The sequence below is a fragment of the Talpa europaea genome, assembly GCF_964194135.1.
Source record: "Talpa europaea genome assembly, chromosome: 6".
Lineage (NCBI taxonomy): Eukaryota > Metazoa > Chordata > Mammalia > Eulipotyphla > Talpidae > Talpa > Talpa europaea.
Window position 1 is genome coordinate 137,914,814 of NC_140072.1, and position 24,714 is coordinate 137,939,527.

A 24,714-nucleotide genomic window follows, 5' to 3' on the forward strand; every position below is an offset into this window, starting at 1 on the left:
CTGACAGCCCCAGGCAGCTCCGGCCCCTCTGGAGGTCACCCTGCTGGGGGGGGGGGGTGCTGCTGCTGCGTGAGGTCACCCCTCCCTGCTGTCTCCCTCTGTCTCCTCTCTCCGTTTTTTCTCTCCACCTCCTCGCTCCACTCCTCCGTATTTCTCTCCCTCCCCTGCCCCCATCCCTGTCTCCGTCCCCCTTCCTCCCCCTCCAGGCATGACTGGACCCATGGCACCTGGACGCTGCCTGGGCTCAAACAGTGGCCTCGGCTGCCTCTGAGGCCCCCACTGGCTGCCAGCTCCTCTGCAGAAGGGGAGACTCAGGGCCGGGGCCAGGGCTCCGTCACCCGGAAGCGGGGGATTCTGGAGTCTTACTGACTGTCCCAAGCCTTACTCTTGTCTTGTCAGAAAAGTGATGAGGGGCCTCCCTGGTGACGCAGGGGGCTGAGCGCAGAGCTGTGAGGCTGTCCTCAGCCTTTGCGCGCGAGTTTGATCCCCGACCTGCCAGGGAGCTACCCACAGGGCGCAGCAGACTCTCCTGTCTCCCCGCTGCTCCCCTCAGCAGTGGATTTCAGTGGATCCACCTGTTCTGCTCCCCACTCTGTCTGGTGAATCTTCTCACCCCCCATGACTCTGGCCTGGACCCCACTTCTTAAAAAAAAAAGAAAAGTGATTAGCACGCATGCCCTTAAAATAAAAGAACAGAAGGACCATGTCCCCTGAGGAGCAGCCGTGTAGGGCGGAGCGCTGGGGGCCAGGGTGACAGCCCTGTCCCAGGCAGGCCCGACTAGAGGCAGCCGGCACTGCTGCTCCCAGGGACCCAGCCCAGCGGGACGACCTTGGGGTGTCTCCTGACTCCTTGGCCTTTAATGTGGCAGCCAGGCAGCCGTTTTTTGAAGAGTTCTAGCCCCTTCCTTCATTACTCACTGTCCCTACTGGACAAAGAAGTCCGGTGAGTCACGGCTTTATTCAGATGCCCAGCCGTCCCGGGTGGGGAGATGACCTCAGCGTGGCTTCCCTCCAGGGAGGCGGCTGACCGCTGTGTGGGCCAGGCCCGGATGGACTGACGTTTGCCCCGCCTCCCCACCCTTCCTGAAATTCCCACTGCTGAATCTATCCCTTAAGAAGTTTCTAGAAACAGGCGTGGGTAACCTGGCAGGAGTCTCTGTCACCAGGATGATAGGACCCTCGCCCTCTGGTGACTGGCAGCAGCTGCCCTCCAGGAAAGCCGGGCTCCCGCCACCAAGACAGGACAGGAGAGCTGAGAATGAGGCCGCGGTGGGACGGGCGCCGAGGCCACGTGGCGGGGGTGTGGTCACTTGGGTCCAGCAAGAGCGCCAACTGAAGATCTCCTCCCCACTCCTCTCAGATGTGGGCGGCATCTGGGGTGCACCGGGGAGATCTTGGGGGCCAGTCGGAGGGAGTTAGAAGTCGGGGAGTATGCTGCTTTGCAGCGGCCGCCAGGGCACCCTCGCTGGGTGCTTCTGTCTCCAAGTGCCAGCCTCTCCTTTCTGTCTGCGCCCGGGGGGCCTGGGGAGCGCCGCAATGCGTGTCCCTCGCAGGCGGAGCTGAGTCTCCCCTGCTCTGGCTCAGCCTCCCCATTCATGCAAGGAAGACAAACGTTACCCTGACTTGGCGGTGGGGTCTGGCAGGCGAGATGCCACAGTGGGTGTGGGAACGACGCGTGGGCTGTGAAGATGCAGCGCCTGACCTGCCTGTCAGGTCCTGGCTGGCCTTGCCAGCAGGAATGTGGGCACACTTCAGCACCTGGTCAACAGGTACAAGCCCAGCTGCGGGGTCGCCGACTGGGTGGTGGGCACTGGGGAGACTCTGGGTGTAACCCTGGGCAGGTGCTGGCCCCTGGGCACCCGCCCTCCCTGAAGGCCAGGCCATCCCAAATGTGGCATGGAGCCTGCCTGACTCCCCCAGAGCACAGCAGGGGGCACCTTCCCCAAACTCCCAGCCCCTCAGCCCAGCCCCTTGGGGACCCATGGAAGCTGAGGCTGAAGTCACCACAGAGGTCACGGTGTCATGCCCACGCAGGGCCTGCACTCGCCTCACCTTCAGGGGCTCACCAGCGGCAGTGGCTTTTCTTTGAAATGAGGTTCTCCTGACTCCTGGGCCCTCCGGCCGTCCTGCCCAACTGCCCGGTCTCCAGGCCCAGGGTGGGTGGCAGATCTTTCTCCTGCAGACAAGCTTCCCGTGTGAACCATCTCGACGAGCCCTGTGACTTCTGTGATGACCTCCAGCCTGGACACACGTCTCTGCTGACCTCTCCCTCTCGGGACCGCAAGGCTGAGTGGGCCTCTCCATTGGGACCCCTACTAGGCCCCAGAGGGCGCTCCCAGGCCGCCCCGCAGCCGTTACCCTCACGGTGTTCTGTCTCTGAGGGACCCTGACCGGTCAGTGGGTCAGTGGCTGGGGTGAGCCCCCAGGGCAACGGCGCCGACACCACCTCTCTCCAGCCTGGCGCTCAGGGGTCCTCTCCCTCCCCTCCCCACCCCCCTTGCTCAGCCAACCAGGCTTCTGTGCACTTACCGTAAAGTGTTCCGGAACCGCCCTCCCCGGCCTTGCAGGGCCTTGCTGTGGCCCGAGCCAGCTCTTCAACCCACTGGTGGTCTCCGAGCCACAGAAGATTGAAACAAGGAGGACCAGGCTTCTCATCGCCAGCATTTCCTCAGAAGTCAGGGAAGTGACTAAAGCCAGCCCACGGCCTTCCTCTGCTCCGCCACACAGCCTCAGGGGGAGTCCGCAGGGCCAAAAGCCCCAGAGTAATTCCATGGAGGCATGCTTAAGCCAGAGCAGGGCTGCTCCGGGCTTTGACCCCCACCCCCACCCCCACTATCTGAGAACCCCGTCTTCCGCCTGGGGCCTGCGTCACAACTAACACTGGCTCCCTAGGGCCTGGGGGCCTTTAGGGGCGCAAACCTACCCATCTCGCTGGCTCCAGACCTGCAGTGAGGCTGCCCTTGAACTTCAGGCCAAGTCCACCAGGCACAGGACGGGGAGTCCTGCTGACGTGGAGGTCCCCGTTCTCTGCTCTCGGGCGCGTTGGAGAACCAGCTTCTTCCTGCTCTGGAGCCGGCTGCCCTGTGCCGCTGGGAAGTCCCCACGGGCTCCCACACCGCTGCCCTCTTCCTGCCCGGCCTGGACGGGGCTCCCCTGAGGGTGTCCTGGAGAGGGCCTCGGGGCGCCGCATGCTGCGGGGGCGCCTGGTCCGAGAGGGGCCCCGACTTGCCCCCCTCCAAGTCGAGCGAGCTGTCGCTGGGGCTGCTTGGCAGCGCGGCGTCCCGCTGTACGCTGCTCTGCCCAGTCCGCTTCCCCGGGATTCCCTTTCATTCCCTAGGAAGTCACGCTGGAAGTCCTCGCGTCCGCTTCTGTGTCTCTTGAACAAAACGTCGCTCGTGTCTTTCCCCGACTTTGTCACTGGTTTGGGGTTTTGTCGTCGAGTGTCAGAGTATCTCGCGTCGCACACGCACGCGTCGGGCGGGTGTGACGCTGCCACGTCTTCTCCCCGAGCCTGTGGTTTTTCTTGTCCTCTTCCTGGACATTGACATCATCGCACTGATTTTCACAATTTCGAAGAGTATGATTTCTCTTTTTTTTTGCTTTTGAGGCCATGCTTGGGAGCTTCTGCCCTGCTCTCAGGTCTGCGCTCTGAGTCTGTTTTCTTCTGAAAGGTCTGTCGCTTCGCAGCGACCCCCGTGCCCTGCCGTGAACGCTGGTTTCCGTCCTGTGAGGTTTCGTTTGTTTCAGTTTTGCTTTCGAATGTCCAGCTGGGCCGCACCTGGTGCTCACGCTCTGCCTCCGTCAGTTGATTTTGCATATTTGTCAAAAAGGTCTGTGAGCTCGCGCAGCGGGTCCCTGCTCTGGAGTCTCTGGCTCCTGTTCGCTTCTCCGGGGCTGACGCCAGCGTCTTGACGACGGAAGCGACGCAGCAGCCCGTGAAGTCAGGTGGACCAACTCTTCCATTTCCCCCAATTTTCACAGCAATTCTACTTCCTCTCCCTTCCCACATCCATTTTAAAATAGTCTCTTGTGTGTCGACAGGAACTCCTGCAGACGTCGACAGGAGCTGCGTCCCACCTGTAGATGAACTGAGGAGGAGTCGGCGTCCTCACCAAGCCGGGTCTTCCCCTCGCTCTCCATTTATTTTGGTCTCTGGCGTCTTTCATTAACAATTTGTAATTCCCAGCTTACAAATTATGAGTGTGGTTTCTTAGGTTTATTTTCACTTTCTGTGTGTTTGTTGCCGGTGCATGGAAACAGCTGGTCTGCTCGCTGGTCTGCGCCCCGAGTGCCTGACCCTCTCTGGGTGTGCTTTATCAGTGGGGGGGTTTCTTGAAGATCCCTCAGGATCTCCTGCATGGACAGATGCTTTGCTTACCCCTTCCCACCGCATGCCCTCGAGTCCCTTCCTGACCTGCCTCGCCAGCTAGGCCGTCCCAGTCTGGGGCTAGATTGGAGTGACGAGAGAAGACACTCTTGACTTCCCCCGGGGTTAGGAAGGACAGATCGCGTCTTCTGCCATTCCGTGTGGTGTTAGCTGTCGATGTGTCAGAGCTGTGTCGCTGAGATACTTCATATACCACACAACACAGGTATTTTAAGTGTGCGATTCGAGGATTTTTTCATACATTTCCAGCCTTATGACGATCTGCACAACACTCTTAGAACTTTTTTTAATTTTTATTTATTGCATAGAACTGGGGTACAGGCCAGAGGTGCAGTGGGTGACAGGGGGTGAGAGGACTCCCCAGAGACAGAGTGGGGAGCAGAACAGGCGGATCCACTGAAATCCACTGCTGAGGGGAGCAGCGGGGAGACAGGAGAGGTTGCACTGATTAGCATTCTCTGAGCCCCCAGAGTGATTCCTCTCCTTGCTCACGTGGGTGGCTGCCCCTGCAAGCAGGCAAAACGGGCCCCTCGACTCTCTAGGGTCCCTGAGAGCCCTGGGCTTCAAGCACCTCCCTGTGGTTCCCTGGCCAGGAAATCAGCCCCATCCGAGGGAACTGGTGGGTCTCTGGAGGAGCAGGTTCGGCCAGCTGCGGGGGGTCAGCTGTGGGGTCCAGCTGAGGGGCTGCATGTTGGCAAGGCTGTTTGGATGCCAATTGGAAACATGCTTATGGTCAAAATACTAATCACGCCTTCAGGTAGGAAGGTCCCTGTGCCAGCCCCGCACCCACGGCCCAGGGTGCGTCCTCCGTGCCTCACGAGGCCCGTGCATCTGCATGAGGGCTGCTGCATGGGAAGAGGGCGGAGGGCCGCTGCCAGGACTTCCTGGTGCTGGCTTTTTGTGGACACAATTGCTGGCTGTCCGCAGCCTCTGCAGCACGGGTTTGATTCCCGGCTGGCCAGGGAGATTCCCACATGGCACGGCAGACCTCTGCTGTCTCACCCGCTGCTCCCCTCAGCAGTGGATTTCAGTCCTTCTGCCTGTTCTGCTCCCTGCTCTGTGTCTGGTGGATTCTCTTACTCTCCCGCGCCTCTGGCCTGTACCCCAGTGCTTGTATAAAGAAAATCTTTAAAAAAAAAAATGATGTAGGAAAAGTTTAAAATTTAATAAAAAAAGATTTAAAGTTGAGAGCACTTGCTTCGCTATTTCTCTGGCCATATTACTGTCATGTCACAGTTCTTAAAGACAAGTTGTGTGTTTCTAACAAAAATGACCACTGCTTAGAGAGAGGGAGGGAGCGGGAACTCCATCTCCCGTCACCCACGGCGCGGGCCTGTCTGCGCGGGGCCCCCGGCTGCTGACCACAGGCCTCGGGGCGTGTGGATGCCACCATCTGCTGCGCCGAAGCCGGATACCACGGCTTTCCCTGCGCCACCCACCCGCCCTCTCGCCGGCTCCGAGGAGCGCCGCTGGCTGCCCGGGCTGCGGGCGTCCCTTCCCGTCTGCGGCAGCCTTCGGGCAGACATGACTCGGGCTTCGCCAAGTTTTCGTTCCTTTTTGTTTGCAGAAAAAAACCACATGGCCTCTAACTTAATATTTAAGTAAATTCATTTTATTTGCCAGTCCTTGACCACAGCGGCCGGTCTCCACGGCGCGGGCAGGTCTCTGCTGCTCCCCGGCGGGCGAGCGGTGGCGCGGCCCTCTGGACTCCTAGGGGAGGCTGTGATGTTTGGCTCCTTTAAACCAACTCTCATACTTCATTGATTTTTGCTTGAGGTTGTTTCCTGTTTGGAAGGAGATTTTCTTGAGAAATTCTATGAGTCCGTGTCCCAGCCCCTTGGGCACCGACGGCCGTGGCAGCCAGACGTGCCCCCAGCTGCCGCCCGAGGCCCTCCCGGCCCAGCGTGTGTGCAGGTGCGGGCACCGGCCCCCCAGCAGGCTCCACTCAGCCCCGTGCCCGGGGGAGGCGCTCCGGGCACCCCACTTTGAGGACAAAGAAGCCAGGGCCAGGAGGTGCCGCCCCTTGCCCGAGGTCGCCTGCGGCCACTTGGGCCCCGGGTCGAGGCCGATGGCGCCCTGAGCTTGGTCGCGGGACTCAGTGTCCCTGACCTGACGAGCGCCAGGACGCTGCGAGGGGCGCCCGGCCAGCCTCCCGGGGCGCCACCTGCCCGAGGGGCTGCCCTCGCTCGGGGACCAGCTCCTGGGGGAGCTGTACCCCGCTGCACCAGGACTGCGCCAGGACTGCGCCGCCCGCTCACCCAGAGCTCTGCGGAGACTGTCGATGATCTTCTCCAGAGCCGCGAGGCTCTTGATCTGGTACATTGTTTCTTTGTCCTCTTCTGTGGGAGAAGAGCGGGCAAGATTCGCACCCAGGGATGGATCGCAGACTCCTGCTTTTCCCTTCACCCGGGTCGCGGGCACCTGACCTCTCTGCGCCAGCCCCAGCCCGTGTCCCCCACGAGCCTCTGCCCCGTCCATTAGGGAGGACGGGAGGCCCCGCTCTTCCTCTGTCGATTCGCCTCCATGCCACGGCGGGCGGCGGCGAACCTCAGCCGTCTCCCGCCCTGGCCACGGCCACTGCAGGGCAGGACCGGAGAAGAAGCCAGACGGAGGCCACGTGGTCAGCCCGCCCCACACCAGCCAGAGGCCTCTGCAGGAGGGGCCAGTCCCGTGGGGAGGTGAAGCGAGTGGACACTGGGCTCCGGCAGGGCAGGACCTGGCGTTCACCTTGGCAGCTCCGTCCTGCGCCAGATTTGGCAGCCTTGGGTGGCACATCAGGACACAGCTGTGGGGCAGTCGGTGGTGGGGTGTGGCGCGTCCCCAGACCTCCGTGGCGCTCTCTGTTCTGGACTAAGTGACTGCCAGGCAACAGTTTGGCCAGCCACCTGCAGGGCAGGCCGTGTCCCCTGGATGCCACATCTGGGCTTCTCCCCGCAGAGCCGGCAGTGACAGCAGGCAGAAGGGCCAGGGGTCCAAGGGGTGGGCCCCGGAGGTCAAGGGTGGGCAGGTGTAGATGCAGGCCTGGGCCTGTGGCTGGTCGGCACTGAGTCATTTCTAATGGTCCAAGCTGGTGCGCAAGTCCTTAGAGGGGACCCCTAGGAGAACCTGACCCCAGGCACATGGGGCTGCCTGCCACGTGCCCAGCAGGGAGATGCCCTCAGCCTGCTGCCCTGGAGGCCAGCTGGGGGCAGATGGGGTAGGAGCTGGGGCCTCTGAAGCTGGGGCCTGGAAAAGGCTGTGTCCTTCTCCAACTAGCGTGCCCCAGGCTAGCTTCTGAGCAGGGGTGCACAGAGACCTGCAGGAGCTGGTCTGCGCTGGCACCACTGCCCGGAGCAGGTGACTTTAGGGCAGCTCCTTTCTTGGTCTCCCCTCCATCCCCCCGCAAGGCCCCTCATGGCTGTGCTTCCCTCTCCTCTTGAAACCCTGGTTCGGGGCCTGCTGAGTCCTTACACTTCCCTGCGAGGTGGGAAGAGACAGGTGTATGTTGACATTTGCACAGTCAGGGGCGTCAGGACCTGGTCTCAGCAGGAGCCCACCCGGGCCGTGGGGAGAGCCCTGGAGATGCCCCTGGCCAGGGGAAGGTTTGGGGGCATGGGTCGAGTTCAGGGTGTAGCCACAGGTTCCTACGGTGGTTTCCTAGGAAGCGTGGGTGGCCATGAGTGGGGAACCACCTACAGGAGAGCTCAGCTGGAGAACCCAGGAGGGTCACCGGGAACATCGACACTTGCGTCCCACCACGGACTGGTGCCACCCTCAGCAGCCCGTCCATTTGCAGGCCTTTCCTTGCCACCCACTCCTGCTGAGACACTAATCGTCACCAGCAGAGCCGCTGACTCCAGCCCTCTGACACACGAGGGGCTGATGGGCAGCCATGAAGTGCCCGGGAGTGGGACCGGGCAGCCCGCCCCCATGGGAGTGAGTCTGTATGGCCCGCTGCCGCATGGGGTGAGGCTGGGCCGCTCCGCAACATTCTCCCCAAACACACAACCGAGGGCAGTCATGGGGGAGATCCAGACACAGCAAGTAGAGTCGGCAAAGCAACCAGCCAGGCCTTGGCGCCCTTGAAAGAAGGGTGAGCAGGGGACCTCCCAGATCACAGGGCCCCGAGCGCCAAGGGTTAGCATGGAATCCTCCTGGTGGACCCCAGAACCCCAAAAGTGAGGTGTGTGAGAAGCCGGCCGCATGGCCGGCTCTGGGGCTAGCAGGGCTGCTGCCAGTGCCTCCTGCCTGGGGAGGCTGTGCTTGGTCAGGGAGGATGGCTGGCAGGGGTCGCCAGGGGGGGGCGGGGATGCGCGGCACGCTGCACCCTGCTCTTGCAGCTTTGTTAGACGTCTCATGCGGTTTCACAATGGAAGCTTTTAAATGCTTGCGCGACCCGGCTTCACCATCCCGTCACCTGCTTCTCAGACACCGCCCCACAGCCGCGGGAGTCTATGCACAGCCCACTTCCACTTATCCACGGGCAGGCAGCCCTTGGCCGGAGGCCAACTTTCTTTCCACAATATTCGCAAGTAAACGTCTCTGTCCAGATGGCCCCCGGCATCCGGCACAGCGGCTTCCTGCCGCCCCCTCCGGGGCAGCCCAGGGCAGAGGGCGAGCGCTGAGCCCCTCCCCTCCCACACCAGCTCAGCTTCTCTCGCCCAGGAGCTAGTTCTGCCCATGGTGTGACCCGGGTAACCCCTTCATCAAGGGGTGCCTCTGTTTCTCCATCTGCAAAATACAGGAGGGCCCAAGAGCACTTGGCTCACAAGTGGGTAGAGCGCGCCTGGCTCAGGGCACACGGAGGCTTTGCCTCAGGGCTCAGGATGGTCTAGAGGACCGTGTGAGGACAGCAGCGGGGGTCCAGCACTGCCCCCGCCTCCAGGCCGCCACCTGGGGCTGCGTCCCAGGTGCCACGAACTGGCCCCCAGGCAGGGGCACTCCTGGGACCTGGGGCGGCCTGCGCAGCCAGGCTCAGCTTGTGGCTAAGCACACGGGCTGGGGCTCTGACCCTGGTGCTGCTGGGAGGAGACACCTGGAGGAGACACCTGGAGACGGGCGGAGGAGACGGGTGGAGGAGGCAGTGTCGGGACACTTGGAAGAGATTCGTGGGTGAGAGGCCTGGGGGAGGCTGCTCCTGGCCTTCGCAGAGGCGCCGGCAGCCACCGTCCTGACACCATGGAGCCGTGGAGCAGCTGGCACGCTGCCTCTCCAGGCCCGGCTCTCTGGACCTGCCTGACCCTTTCCGTGGCTCCCTGCCAGAAGCTTCCTGAGACTCGGGCCAGCTCTCTGGCTCCAGCGGCTGAGCCGCACGGCCTGGCATCTGCCCGTGAAGGTCGGGTAATTGGGGTTTTTTTTTGGGAAAGAATTCTTCCCTCTCTTCTCCCTCCCTGGATGCCAGGTCTATCCAGGATGCTGCGCAAGCGTCTGCTCCCGCGGGTCAAGGGTGGCTGCTCTAGGCCGACCCAGGCCGGCTTCTCTGGGGATGCCACCCAGAGGCAGGCTCCTGGAGAAGATGGTTAGGAAGGCCCTGAAAAGCAGGCCCCTGCCATGGGCGCAGGGACACGAATTTGGGGAGCTCCCCTCCCACTGCCTGGGGGTGTGGTCGTGCTTGGCGCCTTCCACACAGCCCCCCCATGGGGTCCCCTTGTTTTGGTCTAATCTGTAGGGCAGAGAGAAGCCTGCTCCCTGGGGGATGCCGGTCCTGCGCTCACAGCCTTGACCTGGGTCTTCATCTGAGAAGCCTGCTTCTCCCCCACCCCGGGGGACACCTGCAGGGCGGCAGCTCCTTCTCCGCCTGCCGGCCGCTGGGACAGTCTATGGGCTCTCCGGAGCCTTCCAGGGTCACCCCTGCGAGGCTGGGGCTGCAGGCCCCTCGGCCCTGACTGGAACCTGGGAAACGGTCCTCGCGGGGGACGAGCGTCCTCGGCCCTCCCCGGGCCCCCTCCGCCCCGGGGCTTGGGCGCAGGCCCAGGCCACACTCACCCGTGAAGGAGAAGCCGTCACCTTTCTCGGACGAGAGCTGGTTTTTTTGTCTCCTATCCGTGTCGCTTGCGTCGTTGGTCATAATAGGGGCTTCGTTGAGGAAGAACATGGAAAAAATGAAGAAATGTTTCCTCAGTCACGCACGGCGAGAGCCGCCCCCCAAGCACTGAAACCCGAGGCCGGGGCTTGGCGAGGTCTCGGCTCTGCCGCCGGGCGCTGGAACGGGGATGTCGGCAGACGGGGGCGCCCGCTGACCGCCGGAGCCCGGGGCCGGCCTGCAGAGGCGCCGGCCGCCGTCTGGGGCTGGGGTTCACGGAGGCCGACCGCCGACACGCTGAGCCTCCCGCCCCAGCGCCCCTCGCCCGGTCGGCCCGGCCCGCGCGCCCTTCTGCGAGCACTGCCGACCGGACGCGCCGCCGGGGGCCTGCAGGTCCGCTTCGTCCACTGCGAGCTGTGTGGCCCGGCGAGCCCCTCGGCCGGCTCCAGCCCCGGGGGACCGCCCTGTCCTCCAGGAGGCGTGGGGGCATCCGCGGGCGGGAGAGGGCGTCGCCTCCGGTGCCCCGCGCGCACCCCGAGGGCAAGACTTCGCCCGTGCGCGCACCGGAGCCCGGCCGAGCGAGGAGAGGGGAGCCTGTCCTGCCGGCTCGTCGGCCCCGGAAGGCCCCGCAGAGGGTCTGGGCTGCCCGCAGCTTCCCGCCCCCGTGGCTTTGGCCCGAAGCTGCTGACGTGGAAGACGCTAAAGCAGGAGGACGCGCACCCACGGAGGCCTCTGGGCGCGGCCAAGCAGGCCGGGAGTGTATACTTGCATTTTGTCTTTGTGTTCATTGGTGATTTTGTGAAGGTTCTTTGTGCTTCAAGAAATCCTGATTTATTTGGATCCAAAATCTCTTGCACTAGAATCTCATCTGGGGAGAAGCACAAACACGCGTTACAGCCGGTGACGGGGCCCACACCCTCTTGCTCCTCGGCCGCGGCGCCGGGGTCCCCGGGCTAGAAGCCGAGGCTCAGGGCGAGCAGGGGCGGAGCCGGGACTAGAGGCCGGGTCTGGGGAGACCAGCGACCCCTGCGCAGGGTCCGGAACCGGAGCCAGCAGACGCCCCGGGTGTGAACGCCTCGGTGCCGGGGAGCAGACCGGCCCTTCCCGTGGCGGCGTCTGCCCCGTTCCGAGACCCTGAGGCGGCGTGCGTGGCCCTGGCCCGGCCCAGGGAGCCCAGCTCACGGGTCCTGGCCGGGGCCCCCGCCGGCTCCACGCGCCATCCTGCCCTCGTGGGGGTGGCTGAGGCCCTCCCGTCGTTTCCGTCACCCCTGGCGTGGACTGGGCCCCACCCATGGCCGTGGGGAGCCCCCGCAGGGGCCACGGAGGCGCCAGAGAGCGTCTCGTCAGCCCCTCTTGCTGGCCTGGCCGGCCCCTGCCTTCGTGGGCCTCGAGCCGCTGGGCGCCCCGCCCGCTCCCAGGAGCTCCCCGCCTGGCCCCAAAGCCCCACATCCCGGGCGCCCTCGGCTCCCGCCGGCCCAGTTCCGGAGAGGGCGGGGGCTGGGCCGTGTCTGGAAGCCGGGACTCAGCCGGCACCCGGAGGAGACGTCCAGGCCGGGGGTGGGGCGCGCACCCCGGGCCACTTGGGACCCTCGGCCGCGTGGCTCTGGGGCTCGCAGGGGTGAGTGGGGCCTGCCGGGCCCGTGGGGGATTCTGCTCCTGACACAAGAGCTGCCCCCCGTCCCCTCCCCGGCCCTGGAAGGGCCGCGATGTCTGCAGCGGTGGACGCCAGCGTGACCACAGGCCCAGGCCGGAGCCGGCCGGAGCCCTCAGGCCACGCCCCGCGGCCCCGAGCAGCCGGGACACGAGCCCACGCTGCGGCCAGCCCGCCCGGGGAGGGCCCGCTCCCGCACCCGCCCGCGCCCGGGCAGGACTGGCCTCCGCTGGAGGCCCGCTCGGTGTAGCCCCGGGAAGCCCAGGGCCGAGGCTCCGAGCTCTTGCAAGGACCGAGGCTGCCCCAGGCGGCGGCCGGTTTGGGATTCTAACTCGGGCTGCGGGCTGGGCAGGCCGGCGGGGTCTTCAGCAGCCGGCACCCCGCTGCCCGCCCTGGGGGGCGCGGTCTTCATGGGCAGTGCCCGGGGAGGGGCTGGCTGCGCCTTCCTGAACACTCTGTCTGGCCACACGCAGCCGGTTTGCCCCCAGCCTGCACGGGCTCCCGCCGACCCCTCAGGGAATGGCCGTTTCGCCCGCAGGTGTGGGCCTGGCTCGGGCCCCGGGCACCTGCCGGAAGGCCCTTCCCTGCCCGGCACTCTGCCCGCCTCCCTCCTGACCCCACGGGCGGGCCAGCGGCCGAGGTGGCCCCGTGTGGGCGAGGGGTCGGGCCCCAGGCTGCCGGGCCCAGCCGTCTGCTCCGAGGGCGTCTCTGGCCTCAGCTTGCCGGCGTGAAAGGGGGGCGGGCCGGGACCGTGGCCTGGGGACACGCGAACGTGGCTGGTCCCCTCGGGCTGTCCCCTGAGCCAGGAGGAGCCTGAAAGGATCCACTGATCAGGAGCCTCAGCACACGTGACGCGGCACCGGCAGGGAGCAGGCTGCTGGGGTCCGGCACCCCCGCTCTTCAGTGCGGCCACAGGGCATTTGAAACGACTTTCTGGGCCTCGCTGTCCTCTGCGGGGGGCGGGGGGGGGGCGCTTCCAGCCCAAGGGACGTCCCGGGCTGGACACGGCATTTCCCACACGCTCCAGGCCACTCGGGCGCCCCGGTCTGCGGACTGGCCTGGCGAGGCGGGGCTCGAGCCCTTCGAGGTCTGAGGCGCCCCAGTTCCGTCTTAACGGCGGGAAGTTTGACTCGGGCCTCAGCCTAAGGCGAGGCGCTGGGATGGGGAGCCTGGCCTCGGGGCGGACCCCGAGCTGGTCCTGCGGGAGAGCCCCAGGCTGACCCCCCACCACGAGCTGGTTCTTACCAAACACTGTAGCCACATCGTCATCCATGCTTCTTAAATTTATTGGCAACTTAGTGCTTGAACCTAGAGGGGAAACAAAACCCCTAACAGCTTAACAATGCCCACGACTCTAGCGGCTTCTCTCTAAATAGACGGGCTTGCGGGTGCCCTCCAGTCTGCTCGGGTCTGGGTTCTTGCCTGGAAGGTGGGGCCCCGCGGCGGCCAGGTGCGGACAGGGGAGGGCTGTCCCTGCGCTCTGAGCCCACGCTGTGCCCAGGGCTGCTCACAGGTGTGGCCCCGGCCTGTGTGACCCTCAGGGTTAAGAGAGCCAGCACAGAGGACACGTGTGTCCCTGGTCAGGAGCTCTCTTCCTCCTCCAGCAGTGCCTGCCCAGCAAGCTGAGGGGTGCACCTTGGAGGGGGGAGCAGGAGGGGTGCTGCTGTTGGGGGGCTTTTGGCGGGGCAGGAGGCCCAAATCGACGGCACCCCCTCTGCTTCCATCAGCAGCCTCTTCGGGGGCCAGGACAGGTCAGAGGCGGAGCTCCAGGGTTCCTGGGCCCGACCCCAGCCTCCCTGCCTGCCTGAGCCGTGTGTGGCTGGGGACCGATGGCCCCGCCCTCCCTCCCAGAGCTGTCTGGGTCCACTTCCTGGACTCAAGGTCCACCTCAGCCTCCTCCACTGTCCCAGGTCCTGTCAATTTTCAAAGGCCCACAGTGATGGGCAGTCTGCATACCAATGGGCTCATCTGGCAGGGGCCGAACAAAGCGGGAACTTTGCAAAAAGTCCTGCGAGACAGTCCCTCCAGCTTGTGATCCTGCAAGCAGAGCAGACGAAGTGCAGTTCTCCTTGAGGAGACATTAATGGGCCATTAAGAGCGGGTGCAGCTGTGTCGCGCCAGCACTTTGTTAAAAATACTCTTCATTTTGCGCCGGTCCCGCCTGACAAAGGCGCCGGTGCAGCCAGCGCGTGCAGGGACACGCTGATGCTGCGTGACGTCGCGCGGCCCCCCCGTCTCGAGCTGCGCTGCCGCAGTGGGCACCACCTCGGCCGCAGCCGCTGGGGTCCGCCGTGTCACTGCGTGGCCACCGCGGGCTCTGCGTTTGCACAGGGTGCAACCTGGACGCCTGGCCCTGAGCGTCCCCCTCGGGTGACTCTGGGAAGCTTCCCGGACGGGGTCCCCCCAGTGGCCCACCCCGATTGCTCACACCCAGGAGGGCCCCTCTGGCCCCCGGCACAGGACTGGTCGGGACGAGGCCTGAGGCCCGCTGGCAGCACTGAGGCCCGTGACGGGGCAGGGCCGGTGGGGCTCCTGGCTCGGTTAGGGGCTCGGGACTTGCTGGGTGCTGATGCCGCTGTAGGCCCGCGAAGAGAAAACGCCTTGTTCCAGCAAGAAATGCCAAGACAGCAGGGTGTGTGTGGGGGTGTGTGCATGCGGGTGTGTGTGTGTGCGCGTAGGGTGTGTCTGTGTGTGTGTGCACGCGCGTGTGCGCGCGCTGTGTCGTGTAGAAAATCGAGATGGCAAAATGTGTGTCCCTGGAGCCGTGACGGGCTCTGCCGTCCCTGCCTCGGGGAAGAAGGTCTCCCGAGTGAGGCTCCTCTAGAGGGGGGTGTCTCTCCCCGGGTCTGGATTTTGAAAAGGGTTTTAAAGGTAGAAAAATTCTTCATCTCATGCCCACCCTGGCCCCAGGAATAAATGGTGAACTCAGGAGGCAGGGCGGGGGGCCCATGGGAAGGCCATACCCCAACCCTGAAGGTACCTGGAGAAGTTTTGATGGGCTGGAGCTCAGCGCCTCGCCAGCAGCACAGCAGCAGGACCACCAGGCTCGCCGCCCCGGCCGCCATGTCCCTCCAGTGCCGAGGAGGACCTTCTCCTGTGGCAGCCCCTCTGCTGGCCCTGGTCTCCGGGAGACGCGGAACCCTGGGTCTGTGACCTCACACAGGCAGTGCCCCCTCGGGTGTTGGCGGGAGAGGCTGTGCGGCCTGCGGCTGGAACACAGGGCTGGCGCCCGGGCGTTGCTGTCCCCTCGCTCCCCTGGAGGCCTCTCACCCCGGAGCCGGCAGGACGCAGCTGGGGCCCTGGAGCCGGCCTGCACGTGCACCAGTGTGCCAGCGCGTGCCAGTGTGTGCCAGCGAGTGAGAAGAACCGGTGTCGGCCTCGGCCTCAGGCTCTCGCTAGGAGGGAGCAGAGTCCCCGCGACATCACACAGCCCCTGGCTGGCGGGAGAGCGGAGAGACCAGCAGGACAACAGACGAAACCGTCTTTCAGACGAGGCTACGTGACGGGCATCCCCCGGGGGCCTGGGCCCGGAGACCCGAGGGCTTTCTGCCAGGATGATGGAGGATGGACAGTCCTAGGGGACCTGGAGGAGCCCGGGGCCCTGGAGAGATGAGCGGGGCTGGGCAGGGCTCTCCTAGGCCTCCCTCTGCTGGGAGGGGTGTGGGGCGCCTTTCCTCCAGGGGCAGGCGGTGCCCCCCGCAGGGGGTTCTGGCCTGGTCAGGGGAGAAGCAGGAGAGACCCTCCTCCTCCTGCCACGTCCCCAAGCTCCTTTGGCTTAGGGTGACCAGCAGGCCCGGCGCACGGCCTGAACCCCATCACCTACCATCTGAACATCCCCCAGAAGCCCCAGTCCAGGGTAGGTGGCCCCGGAGCCAGTGAGCCAGCGAGTCCAGTGCAGGAGCCCGGCGGCTCCAGCCCTGAGCATCTCCATGGAGATGAAAGAGGGGACAGAGGTGGTGGTGTGAGACAAACGCCCCACTGGGGCTTCATAGTGGGAGGCAGTCGTGGGGGAGGCCGGACCCAGGGCGTCCTCGGGCGGAGCGAGCCCCGCAGACCTCCAGCCCCACCTCTGCTGTCGCCAGGCGCCTGTGAGCTGCGTTCCCTCATGCCCAGCACGGGGCATGAGGGTCGTCCAGGCCCACATGCTGGGGTCACCCTGAGCTTCCCGTCAGGTCGTCGTCGGCCCCCAGCTTGTGGGCTCATGCACACGCTCCCCTTGGAGAGGGAACGAGGTGAAAGGAGAACAGGGGAACAAGGGGGCTGGAGAACAGGGGAACAGGGGGCCGGAGAACGGTGTGCAGGCAGGAGCGCCCCAGAGCAGCCCGGGCGAGTGAAGGCGCGCGGGAAGGTCCACGCTCAGGTGGCGAGTCCCGGCCTTGCTCTTTGCGGAGAAACGAGCTTCCTGGCGAGACACAGACGCCGTGTCCCCAGGGAAAGCTGCTGTCTTGGCTCACTCTGCCAGGCGCTCGCTCGCCTGCCGGCAGAGGCTATTAGGGAAAGGCGCTCGGCAGGCAGAGCCGTCGCGGCATTCCAGCGCAAACAGGGTGCAAATGCCCAGTTGTACTGGAAGATGATGCCCCAAACCGCACGGACAGTGCGCACGCGCAGACACGGCCTCTGCGGGCCTCCGCCCCGGCGTCCAGGGCTTGGGTTTTGTTGCTAAGCCTCCAGGTTCTGCTTTGTCTGCAAAAGCAAGCCTCAGAGGGCCTCCCTGGTGGCGCAGGCGGTGCTGCTGCCCGCAGCCTCTGCAGCGCGGGTTTGATCCCGGCCGCCTGGCGAGAATCCCACAGGGCGCGGCAGACCTCTCCTGTCTCCCCGCTGCTCCCCTCAGCAGTGGATTTCAGTCAGTCTGCCTGTTCTGCTCCCCACTCTGTCTCTGGTGGGTCCTCTCGCCCTCCCGCGCATCTGGCCTGTACCCCGGTTCTTGTGTAAATAAATAAATCTTTAAAAAAAAAAAAAGCAAGCCTCAGAAAAATTTGAGGTTTCCTTCTTTTGCACTCTAGGATCTTAAAGCTTTTTAGCCACTCATCCTTGGTCACACTTTACTTGAAAATTGCCCAGGTGCCTTTCACAAAGGTGCCCCCTTCCTAAGGAGGGACGGTCTGGGCACGCCCGGCCCCTGCCCTGGTAGCCCTGTTGTTTCCTCAGCACATGCGGCACTTGGTGATTTCCACCACAGCTAAAATGTGTGTCCAGTTAACTGACTGTCCATCTGACGGCCGCGAGAGCCCTGTCTGGCACCTGCAGAACGCCCGCAGCTGCAGGTGGTTGTCTGGCAGGGGAGGGAGGGGCAGCGGGCAGGGGTGAACCCCACGGCCGCGAGCTGGCGAGGAGCTCATGGGCAGTGACCCCGGTGTTTCTTTCTTGCCTCTGACAAGATAGAAAATCCATAGCTAGATTTAACTTGCAGGCCGTTAACTGAGGATCATAAACAGCATAGAAATGCTAAATAGCACCATTAAGTAGGTGCTTATATAACATTAAAAAAATTGCTGCTTAAAAATTCTGCTCCAAGGCTTTAGAAAGCCATCTAAAGCTATTACCATATTTTTTAAAAACCTGAGCTTTTAAGGGTGAGTATGAATAAATTTTTCAAGATGTTTTCTGCATACCTTTAAAGACTTAAGCTCGAATTCCTGTGTCTATAAACTTCCTATGTAAAGTCCTGCACCTTAATCCAGTCTCCGGGAAGGTGTGGGGAACAGACCATTAGCTTGAATGCCCACCGGTCCAGCTATGGCCTGGAGGTGTTTATAGAAGGCGTGAGCACCCCCAGCTCAGGGGTCCCCTCAAGGACTCCCTGCCGGGTCCCCCTACGAAGGAGCTGGGGCATCTCTGTCCCTCCCTGTCTCCAGGTCCCTGTGAGGACAGGCATGTTACCAGCCACAGAGCCCCCAGGCCCACAGAGCTGCCTGCCGCCTGGCCCCTCCACTGTCCAGACAGTCTACTGTCCTTCCCGACCAGCACCTGGTTTTGGGGGCGTCTCTGGACCTGGACTTAGATCTGGCAGCGGGAGAAATGCACAATATTGGGCCAAAACTCCGGAGACCGGCCAGCTGGCGTCCAGGGCAGGGCTCGGCCCCAGGCCTAAAGGGGACGGTCCATCTCTACACACCCCGTGGTCTGATGGGGTGCCTGGAGCTGGAAGGCTTTAAAGTGGGGGGAACCAGGTAAACAACAATAACCCTTACAACTCTGAGTTGTGGGAAAGTGATAGAAATGCAAGTAATCTCCGTCCATAAAGTGCAGGTCATGTCCACTAGTGTGACCGGCTGCCTCGCCATGGTCCCCGCCAGCTCTGAGGCTATTTGCACACTCGTTTCAGAAATGCGTGCCCGTGACAGCGTCTGGGTCTGAGCGACAGCGTCGCCCCCTCCCCCCGGCCCCCCGGCAGGGAGCCAGCCCTCTGGACCTCTGCGCGGTTACCTTCCGGAAGGACCGGCCTTTTGGGGCGAGCAGCGCTTTCCTAGCTCTGGAAGGGAGCCATCGGTCAGCTCAGAGTCTCCTCCAGGACTTCTGCCTGATTGACTTACAGATAAATACTTGATTGAATATTCCTAAAAATCTGAGAAAATAAGGAAATTGGACTTAATTGGATTTGAATATTCTTTAAATGTACTAGTTAAAAATATTATTCATATAAAATCTCACTCAAAAATGTTTTAAGAATCCAAATTTGCAAATTAGGCAAATCCTGAGCAAGTGATAGTAATTTAATCTAAAATTTTAGTTTTAAAATCAGCGGTCCTGATTTATCGACATTAAGCATCAGCTTAACTATTTGGGTCTGTTTTTCCTAAACAAAAATAGTTTTCCTGATCAAGTGAGCTGGTGTCGCCCCTTCAGATGAAAGGTGAAATGTGGGTTTGTGGGCCAGAAGTGCAGGCGTTACTCGGGTCGACTTTTTGTTTCAACGGTAATTGTTTCATCTTGACACCCGCAGATAATTTCCGAGATCTGCAGAGAAACCCAGATCTCTGAATGAATTCCCGTTGTGTTTATTAACGGCTGGGGCCGGAGACCGGCGCCCGAGGTAAGAGCGGCCGGGACCAGCGAGCGCCGTGGGCCGGGTCCTCAGGCCGCGGGTGTCCAGACAGCGGCAGGCGGGTCGGAAGAGAAAGGCAATCGCACTTGGGGAGGCCACGCTCGGTGGTGCCTCCGGCTGGGGTGGGGGGGGGGCGTCACGTGGTGTGGAGGGGTGACCTGGTCCCCAGAGTGAAGATGAATGTCCCAGGCAGACACTCCACCTAGAAGACGCCCCCAAACCTCCACGACTGCCTCTTTGATTAGGGAAAGTGCAGAATCTTCGAGAATAACCGTGTTCTTAAATCAGGTGGGGTGCAGGGCAGAGGGAAAGGCCTGGCCGCAGAGACGCAGCTGGAGGCCGCCCTCCCCGGCCCATGCGCCAGCGTTCCCTGGGGATTGGGGCCGCTGTGTTCTTGAAAAAGACTGGCCTGCAGTCTTCCTGTCTGGTGACTTCTCCATGGGGCTTTGGATTAGGGTGCTGGGACAGGGAGCGTTGCCTCTGCTTCTACCTTCTGGAAGAAACTGTGCAGAATTGTCTCTCTCTGTGGAAGCTTCTCGCGATCCTCTGCCAGCGTGAACGTGCGGGCCTTTCAGCTCCTCAGCTCCTCGCGGCGACCTGCTGGGTCCCTAATGAAATAAGGAGTTAAGTAGAATCTTTGACTTGTGCCATGTTGTCTTTCATCTGAGACGTGACTTTACATTTTTTTTTTTAAGATACTTTTTTTCTTTAAGATTTATTTATTTATTTACACAAGCACTGGGTACAGTCAGAAGCGCGGGAGGGTGAGAGGATTCACCAGAGCCAGAGCGGGGAGCAGAGCAGGCAGAAGGACCGAGGTACACTGCTGAGGGGAGCAGCGGGCGGCAGGAGAGGTCTGCACGCCATGCGGGACCCTCCTCCGGTGGCCGGGGAGCAGCCGGGATCCAACCGGTGCTGCAGAGGCCGCGGGCAGATTCACAACCCAGCGCTCAACCGCTGCGCCACTGGGGAGGCCCTGAAGATACATTTTTTTTTGTACAAGAACCGGGGTACAGGCCAGAGATGCGGGGGGGTGAGAGGATTCACTAGAGACAGTGAGGAACGGAACGGACAGATTGACCGAAGTACACTGCTGAGGGGAGCAGCGGGGAGTCAGGAGAGGTCTGTCCCGCCATGTGGGTTTCTCCCTGCCTGGCCGGGAATCGAACTCGTGCTGCTATGGCTGTGGATTGCTTCATAGGTTGCGTCTTAACCCCTGCGCCACCAGGGAGGCCCTGACTACATTCTCCAAAAATCGTCTTTTAACCAAAAGTTGGAACCTTCCCCCGGGAACTGCGTGTTCACACAGGTGTCGCCTGCACATGGCGGGTCCTGGTTCCGTGTTCTCTTGGGGTCCCCATGCGCTCTCAAGCGGGGCTTTGGACGAAGGAACTTTCAGTGAACACAAAGTTCACGGAAAACCTTCAACAGCAGTTGCTGGTTCTCCAGAATCTAGTTTTCTGTCTCGAGGATCCAATGAGGATTTATGAGGATGTGTGAGGATGTACACCCCGGCGAGCCGGCCAGCACCCAGAAAGGCCAGACCCCCTAATCTGGCATGGCTGTGCTGGGCCCCGTGGGGGCCTCCAAGGACACGCGGGGCCCGGGTGTGGCTTGTGCAGCCAGTGGGATAGCGGGTGTGGGGGTTAGCCTGATCCCGAGGGGGAGAGCGGGGCTGTGAACCCCAAGCGTGGCCGCTCGAGCGGGGCGCTGCCCTGGCAGAGCTGGAGAGGGACGGGGCACCTGGGCCCTGCTGGAGCCTGGGGCCGCGGGCCTCCCTGGAAGGGGCCCCAGAGCACGCGTGTCTGTCTCTGGTCGGCCTTGGACCGAAGCCGGGACCGCGCGGGCCAACGCTCGCCAGCCGGGCCGCGGGGCTGGGGCCGGGGGCCGCCGTGTCTGCAGTGCTTGTCCCTGGAGACGGGGTCTGGATCCCGCAGGCGGGCCCTGGGCGCCCGGCGTGGGAGGAGGGGCCGGGGGCGGCGGCGGGCAGCGGTCAGAGCTCGAGCTGGCTGGGCGGGGCGGGCCACCTGTGCTTGGAGGATGCGGTGCCCAGGGGTGGCCGAGCTGACCGGAGCCTGGAGCTCAGCCTCTCGCCTTCGAGCGCTCTTAGCCAAAGCCCAGAGTGTTACCGACCAAGCAGCCCAGCCCAGCCTCCGCGCCGGGGAAGCAACAGCTGCGACTATTTAAAGCGTCCTTAGCCCGACTGCCCGGAAGGCCAAGCGGCTCTGGGCAGCTCCCTTCCCGCTCGCGCCTGGCAGCAGGTGGGGGCGCAGGAAGCAGCTGACGCACAGGGGTCCGGCCGGGCTCGCCGCCTCGTGCCCTGGCGGGGGCTCAGGAAACCACCGGCCCGGCCTGTCCCCCAGCGCACTTGCGGGCTGAGCGCTCACAGCACTGAGCCGAGGCCGACGCCTCCGTCTGGGTTGGCAGCGGGACCCGGGTCACGCGTCCAGGACAGGCCAGTGGGCTGGCGGCCGGAAGGAGGCGCTGGCGCTGTGCCAGTGGGGCCCCGCGGCCCACCCATGGACGCGTGGGCGACCCCGGCCGGGTGCCAGCACCAGCTTCAAGAGCGAGCCCCGCAAGCCCCCTCACGCCTGCTTCCGCTTGCGTCCGCGTCCTTAGCTGCGGCAACTCCAAGCTTTTTGTGAAGAGACTTAAAAACTCTGAGCTGTTTGGCCTGCGTGCGGCCACCACCAGCCCACTGACCATGCCGGCGGGACCCCGGGGCGCCCGTGGGCAGTGCTCCTCCCACGTCAGGGCTGCAGGAGGGTCTGGGCATCAGGCGGGCTGTGTCCCCACACCCAGGGGGAGGGGTGGGCCGCCCTCCAGCCCACCCCACCAGGCCGAGGACGACCGTCGGCGAGGAGGGAAGGGGCCGGGCCTCCCCTGGCCTGCACAGCCCCCATCCTTGCCACGGCCGGCCAGGCTCCCAGGACGTGGCCTCAGAGCAGGACACACATCACCAGCTTCAGGTCGTAAAGCTGGAAGAGTCACAGGCTGCGGGTCGGCCGCCGTCGGCCGGCACCTGCCTGCTCCTGCCGAGGTCCAGGCAGGAAGGCGAGAGCAACGAGGAGCCGCACCGGGAGGCGACACTGTGCAAGGCCCCGTGTGTGTGTGCACGCGTGCGTATGTGTACCCATGTGTGTGCGTGTGTGTGTGCTGCCTCAGCCCCTGGGACGGGCGCGGAGGCGGGGCCTGCAGCCCTTGGCTTCCCGGCCCTTTCCCGGATCTGCCTTCGCTGCGGTCGCCTTCCAGCTGCTGCCCGGCCCTGGGCGCGGGGTCAGTGCCCGCCACCCACTGCCCGCTGCCTCTGTCCAGTTGTCCTCTCAGCACTCAGTGTCCTTGGGCAAAAGGCCGCCCAGCTCTGTGGCCCCCGGCACTGGCCTGGAAAGTGGTGTGCTGGGCTTCCTAACTGAACGTGGGGGAGCCCCGTGGCAGGGGCCTGGGGGGGCTCTCAGGTGCTGAGGTCTGCCGGGTGCCACCTGACCCAGTGTCTGCTCCGACCCCTCATGTGGGCACGCCAGCCGGCTCTGGGTCCCGGTGGCCCCTGCCCGCAGCTGCCCTGGCTCGGCCACCCTCAGCTGTTGGGACGGGTCACCCTGGGCCACCCCACCCTTCTGCCGCTGCTTCCCCACGCATCCTGCCCTCTGTGAAGGCGGCGGCATGATCGGGAGTGAAGGAGGCCGCGGCCTCGCCCAGCTGGACAGATGCCCCTGAATGGGTCTTGTCGCCGGCCTCCTTCTTCCTGGCCTGGCTCCCTGGCCACGGGTGGGCGCAGGCTTGTTGGGCACCGTGCACTCCCGACAGGCAGCGGGTGGCTTCCGGCGGCGGGAAGATGCACCGCTAGGGCTGGCCGTTGGGGCCACCTTGCCTCTTCCTTCTTATCCCGGGGAGGGGGCGCCACCCAGCCACCCACACGCTTTGAGCCCAGCCCTGACCCCGGACCTCTGCGTTTTCACCAGTGACCTTGCCACGGAGACCTCGGCCCCCCTTCGCCCCTGTGCAGCCAGAGAAATGCTGCTCCTCGTGGTAACGTGACTGGACTCGGCATCTGAAGTGGACAGGAACCGGGACTCTGGGACGGGCCGTGGAACAGGCCACGTGAATTTCAACGAGTCACGTTTGACAGCAGGTTCAACTCCCCACCCCTCGCCTCTGGCGACTCGTCCTCAAGCCTGCGCTGCGGTGCTCACACCCCAGGATGGACACAGGTGCCCAGTGCCCAGGGGCAGGTCAGCTTGCCTGGAGCTCCGAGGGGGACACTGGCCCGTGGGTCATCGCCTGGCACCCCTCCCGCCTGCGCCTGGTCCCCGCACCTCATGCAACGTTCTCTGGGTCGTGACTCAGGCTAAGCCTTCTGGCAGTGCGGCCAGCTTCTCGAAGGCGGCTCCAGCAGGAGCTCACCTGCGAGGGGTCAGAGGGGACAGCCCGGAGGAGGCCGGCCTTGGCCTTACAAAGGGAGAGGCAGGCCGGACCCCAGGAGACGTGTCCCATCTGTGGGACGGGCCCATATAAAGACCCCCACGGAGGGGCGAGCCGGGGCGGCCACGTGCAAAGCCACCTGCGTCACCTTCAGAAGTCAAAACTGCAAAACCCTCCCATCAATAGTTGCCTACAAGTTTTGGCTTTTTTGTTTTGTTTTTTCTATTCTTTTTTTTTTTTAATTTTATATATTACCATGTGACGGTTCACAGGGGATGTGGTAGTGGGATATTTATGGGGCTACACCTATGGGGAGAAATCAAATACTGTACAAAAATAAACAACAATGTACGAACATTAAAAAGTTAATAAAAGAAAATAAAAAAAAAAAAAAACCTATTTTTACTTCAAAAAAAAAAAGTTCCCCCCCCCAAAAAAAAACACCAAAACTGGAAAACCTGGCACGGGGTGACAGCCCTCCGCCCGCTGCCGGGCAGCACCGCAGCGTTGCCAGCACCGAAGGCCTGGCCCTCGCGGTCACGGGGACCTGCCAGTTACTCCGCGGACACGATTATTGAAATTTGTAAGACGGAAAGAACCACGCTCCCGACGGCAAGCGATTTTTCACAGAAGGGGCGGACAGCGCGAGAAGACGGGCGTGGACGCGCCAGCCCTCCCGGGGCCGGGGGTGCGGTTGTTGGCTTTGCCCCATGGGAAAGTGTGTGTGTCACTGAGCGGTGAAAGGGGGTTTAAAGATCTGCACGTGTAGCACAATCCTGTTTGACTCTTTCAAGGACTCTGTACGTCTCAGCCAGGGCGAAGGCGAGGGGCCTCGGCTCGGGGTCGCCTGCCGCCACGGCGCCGACGCACGGGGCAGCGCTGGCGTGGAGAACACAGGCTGGCCGTGCTGGCGCTCGGGCACCGTTGCTGTAAATCGGCAAGCTGCTGCGGGCAGATCAGAGCCGCCGTGGAGGAGCTAAGCTGACAGTGCCGCCGCAGAGGAGCGAGAGAACGAAGCTACGCCCGGCGATGTGCAGGGCGGCGGCCGGACGAATGCCGAGGACGCTCAGACACGTCCCGTGCGCGCGCCGGCCAGTGCGGCTCCCTCGGCCCTCGGCCCGGCCCGGGTGCTGGACGCGGCCGCTGGCCTGTGCTCACCCCTGGGCCCAGCTCCCGGCGAGGGTGGCGCTGGCTGCCCCCGCTGCTGCCTC